At 41.5% G+C, this 5,731-nt stretch overlaps 1 protein-coding gene across 1 annotated transcript in view; it reads right to left on the bottom strand.

The window, feature by feature from the left end:
- Nucleotides 1-5,731, bottom strand: part of LOC106012279 (zwei Ig domain protein zig-8-like) — a gene marked incomplete at its 3' end in the record, with an annotated part of 185,597 nt that overhangs the window by 121,980 nt on the left and 57,886 nt on the right.

Below are 5,731 nucleotides of genomic sequence, written 5' to 3'. Positions count from 1 at the left end.
CTTCTCTCTGTCCCTCTCTGACTTTCTCTGTCTATTTGTCTGTCATTTTCTTAGCCATCCTCTCTCACTCTGGGTGTATGTATGTCTTTCTGACTGTATTTCAGTAATTGTCTCTCTCTCTCTCTCTTTCTTTCTCCCTCTCTCTCTCTCTCTCTCTCTCTCTCTCCCTCTCTCTCTCTCCCTCACTCTTTCTCTCTCTCTGTATGTCTTTCTCTCTCTCATTCTATTTTTTCTCTGTCTCTGTCTCTTTCTTCTCTTTCTCCAGCCCATCAAATTTCTTTAAGATTATGGACCTTAAACACAAAATCCCCGTTTCGCCAAGTCCTGTACACGTTGTCCCATTGTGTCCTTGGTTTTAAAATTTTAGTTGTAGGATCTCTTAACCAGAATCATCTCTACTAAGCCCCTTTTTCGTTTTCCCCCATGGGTTCAAATCAAAGTCAGAACAAAGTGGAATATTCGTAAAGCATGACAAACACGTAGCTTTTCTATTTCATGGGTTGGTCGAGATGTACCTTCTAGAAAACTGTCATTGGTTCCTTGTATTCCCATTTTCAACGAAAAATTAGAAAAGCAACCGCAAATTATGCTATAGTTCTTTAGAAGCTTTCAGAGACTCTTGTAAAAATTTACCTCGAAAGGTAATTGACATTTCTGCAGTACACCATTACGTGAACCCTTCCCTTTCCAGAGAAAATATTATCATACAAAAACATTGACACACTTTCTACAAAAGTGTTCGGCACTATGACATTATTCACTCAAACTGAAAGAGAAGCCTGACAAGATTTATGCTCATTCCAGGCGGAGGAGGGAAACTTGTGGAGGACCAATTTACTTAAGGACTGTGAAGCCGGCACGCCTTGTCGTGATGTATTAGCCACAGATACCAAATGACCCACTGTCCTTTTTACTGCGACCCTTCTCGGGCTCTTCCCTTGTCCCATCCAAGTTAGAGGATAGGACTTAATCCTTTCATTTCAGACGCGGGAACCGCCCGCTATTCTTTCAGCTACAAAATCAGGCCAGTGCTTTAGATCACTCCTTGTTGTGGGCCCTTGGAATTGGATCGGTTTATATTCTTATGATTTATGCAGGAGACATGGGGGGGGGGGTGGTTTTGAGGTCATGTAGTAGCTCTAGATACATAACTATACCTCTATCCTTTACATCATCCCCCACCTTCTCCATCATAGCACTCGTCCATTTATCCACCTATCCACTCTTCCATTCAGCCACATACCCATTCACTCGTCAATGCATAAAAGGATCCATTACTTGTTCCACCCATCAGTCCATCCGCTTATCTGTCAATCCATCCACCTATCTAACCACCTACGCATTCATGGACCTATTTATTTACCTATCCATCACGACGTCCGTATTTTCATCCAACTGAATCACCATGGGTACACAAATACACTCTGTCAGAAAAGACAGCTCACTCCACACGCGTATCAGGGCTAAATTTAGCAACAAACTGTGATGCTAGGTGTTGAGATGAACTTGACAAGAAAGCCAGAACGGAGATATATAATATTATTATGCAGACAACCCCACAGCAGTTCTGCAGGAACGAAGCATCAACAACCAGACAGACAGACAGGCAGGCAGATAGACAAATTGACGTTTACATCCACAGAGACTCCTGTGGTGCCCGGGAGCGTGTTGTACTTTATGATATGGGAGAAATTACTTGTTCGGAGGTGTTTCCTCAATTACTTCCCAACGTGTCTGCACCAGTGAAATAGACCCGTGAGGCATGTTCGAGCATGCGCATTAGGGTATGTAATTACTGGTCAATAGGAGTTGACATAAAGGCGCAAATCGTGATGTGTGGACTGTACAGGACAGTCTGCCTGTTTGCGAGTGGTAAAATCTAGTGTTGTTTCTACTTGCAGCAAAGAGAAATACAAATAACGTTTTTAAAAACAAATACAAAAAAGTCTCCAAAAGTTCTCTACTTTTAGTAGAAAATCTATTGGAAAAGATAATCAATTATTACATTTTAAACGGTGCTAGTTGTACATGTTACAATTTGAGAAAAAAAATTGACTTAAAAAAAAAGAATGGAATGATATTGGTTAAACGCCCCTAACAACACTATTGGATTATTTAAGAGGCTGAGCCTCCAAGTTTAAGGTCCTTCTTCGAAAGGTCCCAGCCAAATGGGAAGTGCCTTTCCCAAGGACACAGCGTCGGACCGAGCTGAGGTTCGAACCCCCCGAACCCGCATTCTCACGTTTACCGGCCCGGTAGCCTAACCACTGAGCTTTGATTTCTCCAATGATCTGCTGCGCAAAATACTTAATCTGAATTGCCTTAGGTATCGTCAGTACGATACTATACTCACGGACGAAGTATAATATTATCTGAGTTCTGACGAAGTATAGTACCCTACACAGTTTTTCGGGATCTATGAGTGTCCAATGCCGCCGACTGATGTTTATGGATTTGACGCTGTATGATGTAGCGATATTTAATTTCTATTTGCTAGAACTTGGTCATCGACGCAACGACACACATATAAAAAGTGTTTATGAGACAACCCGTTGCTCCAACCCAAATGCACCTTACGTAAATCAGACCAGAAATCTTCACACATCTCAGAGATCATAGAGGCCCAAATTAATCTCTTTCCTTCCATCTGACTTGGTGATTGATAGACACGACGACTAGCCCAATCGTTGACTCGCCCGCACCCTCTGACCCATTCTTCTGCTCGCTCAAACCTGATTCAGTCTCCTCTCTTGTTCGTTTTGATATATGTTTTCGCCCTATTTTGTTTCTTTTCCTTGAAAGAATAACCCCTCCCCGTCTTTACACAACAGACGCATAGACACACATATACACAAACATACGTAAACCAGTATCCATTCACAACCAGCCCCCCCCCCTCCCAACCAAACAACCCTCCCCCCAACACACACACTCCAATATACTGGTCTTTATAAATTATTTCCCTAAGTTAAGTGCTGTGCGGTTTGACTACTGTTTCCGCAAACAATCATATGTCAGCCTGTCTGTTAGTCTGCCTGTCTGTTTCACTCTTCCTCAGCCACTCTCTCCCTTTGAGGGTTTTTTTTATCCCTCGTCAGATCTTCTGTTGTCACAAAGTGTTAATTTTAATGGGAAACTAAGTTCTTTGAGCAGAGCTGACGATGGGAAGCTTAGCTATCGAGTGAGTCGCAAAACGCTTTCTTGATGGACTCTGTTAAGCCTCCGATAGGTACGGTGCGTGAGTACACTGATCAGCTGAGCCGTTTTCCCATAGATACCTAATGGCCACGTAGGAATTGGGAAGGTCAGCAATTTAGTGCATTTAGGTGGTAGCGGTTTGGGTTTGAGGTCAAGACGAGAGCGTTTTTTTTTCTTGTTTTTTTTTTAGGGGGGGGGGTGGGGGTAAATGTAAGTGATTTTACACCCTCCTCCCAATCCACACAATTTATATTGATTAGGAAGTGGGCTTCGATTCTGCTTGTTTGGGCCAAATCTGGGTGGAAGGGTTACAACACCCCAGCAGAAAGACCGAGATACTTGAAAAGAACGGGAATCAAAGTTGGGTTTTCTGCATGCGACGGCGGAGCGCCCAACCAGTTCACCAACGACGCCGATACAAGACAGTTACCAATGATTATGGCCGAGATGTTTAAATAGCAAGGAAAATGAAACTGAATTATCTCATAGATACGGAAAAAGTGAGCGCCGTCTCCAGAACACGTCTTTGAACACGATTGCGATCGTAAATTATTATAACACTTTGCGTCCTCATTGACACAATTTAGATGACTTCAGAGGCGAACTCTTTCCACACTTAAATGTCAGGACTGACTTGGACAGCGCAGGAGGTTACATCGCAACAGAGAGACGAAAATTCACGAGCTGGAATCAGTTTCACTATTTTTTTTTCGCGTGCGAGGCGAAGACTTTAACCTACAAATTACTAATCGTTGACGCCGGTTTTGATAACTGCAGAAGTGCGATATGGATTAAAATAAGCAACATAAACTGTTCGTAAAAAGCTCGCCGGCACAGAGTATCGTAAGTCGGTGTTAGAAGTTTGCACACGCTTTCCACCACATTATATTAGCCGGGTTTATCGGGAATGAACGATAAAAAGTAGTCCCAAACCTCAAATAATCCTACTCAATTGAACGAAGCGTTAAATAAATGCGTACTGCAGTACTTTCGTGCATTTTAGGTTTTCAACAAATGTGTGCATTTAGAAAATTGAGCAAGATCCACTTAAACAACATAGCGTATTTTTTTGTTACTTAAGAATAACGTGTTTCAGGCGAAAAATGGGAAACTTAACATAATATAATCCCTACTTGCTGTCAAATTTTCATGTTACTAAAGTATTCTTCACAGATTCTAAATATTGTCTTAAAACATCAGCCTTTTTTTTTTTTAGCAATGTGTGTACTTGGCAACCTTAAAGCCATGAAATCAGAATCCGAAACAGAGACAACGTATGTAAATTAGAGGGGGCTTAGAACAGCGTTGTTGCATTTCCTTTCGCTTGCCAAGCTCAGAAAGGGCAGATAATTCAATACTTCTGTTTCTTTTTGTATTTATAATTCGCGTGACGAATGAAAGTACACGTAATTCCTCTTATAGATCTTCGAAGCTTATAATAAAAAGACATATTATCTTCTTGTTCACATAGTGCAGCCATATTTGAGGGATTGAGTCCAATTCACAATGTTTGCAGAAGGTAAGGCAAGCATTTTACCACTCAAGTTCAGTTAAAAGAGAAATGATTACTCCACTACTTCGCTTCTAAACATTGAGACAGAACGTTTGCATGCATTACAATTCGCCACTCAGGCGTGGTACTGAACTAGCTACATTGTTTTTTACCATTGTGATGCAATTGCTTGGTATATGTCAACAGCTGCCCACCAGCAAGAAACGACAGTAAGGAAAAAGCAAAACATATTAAGGTGTAGACTAAAAGAGACACCCCCTCCTCCCACCCACAACCCCCCCCCCCCCCATAAAAAAAACATGACAAAAAGAACGGTAGTACAAGACAGCTTAATGCGTTCAACTAATAAAAATATACATCCGTTAAAAGATGGATACTATGAGAGAGAGAGAGAGAGAGAGAGAGAGAGAGAGAGAGACAGAGAGAGAGAGAGAGAGAGAGAGAGAGAGAGAGATCCCTCTTTAGTCATGTGCACAAAATACAATGCTTCAAGTGCAACATTTTGGCAATATTGTTCCGAACAGACGAAAAGAGGTGACCATTTTTCCAGACCAAAATAAGCCAGACCCAAAGATACACACTGCAATTCGTAAGTAATGATCGCTCTTGTTCGGTTTGTCGAGACCTCAGACAGACGAAGACGAATAACTACCCAAGGATGGAGTAACGAGCAAATCACAAGCTACCGAGGACACGACATAGTAAACCCACTATTTGATTATGTAAACATTCAAGCGCCTCTTTGCACCTCGTAAGATAAGCTTTGAGACTTACTTTAATTTCGAGTTTTTTATATCGGGGGCAGAGAAGTTCCTACTTGTTAATCTCCATTTAATCTCGGTCTCGGACTCTGAGCTCCAGATGGAATGCAGTCCCCTGGCCGTCTTGAGTTGGAGACTAATGAATGATGGCGATACTCAAGAAGACGTTCTTGAATAGAAAATTATTGAACAAGAAGTCTTTTGATTAGTTCATTTTTTATTCTCCTTATAGAAAAAAGATCAAGCAGCTTTATTTTCT

This window comes from Aplysia californica, unplaced genomic scaffold, assembly GCF_000002075.1.
Source record: "Aplysia californica isolate F4 #8 unplaced genomic scaffold, AplCal3.0 scaffold00312, whole genome shotgun sequence".
Classification (NCBI taxonomy): Eukaryota; Metazoa; Mollusca; class Gastropoda; order Aplysiida; family Aplysiidae; genus Aplysia; species Aplysia californica.
Note: the sequence above shows the minus strand (reverse complement) of the source record. Positions and strands in the feature narration are given on the sequence as shown.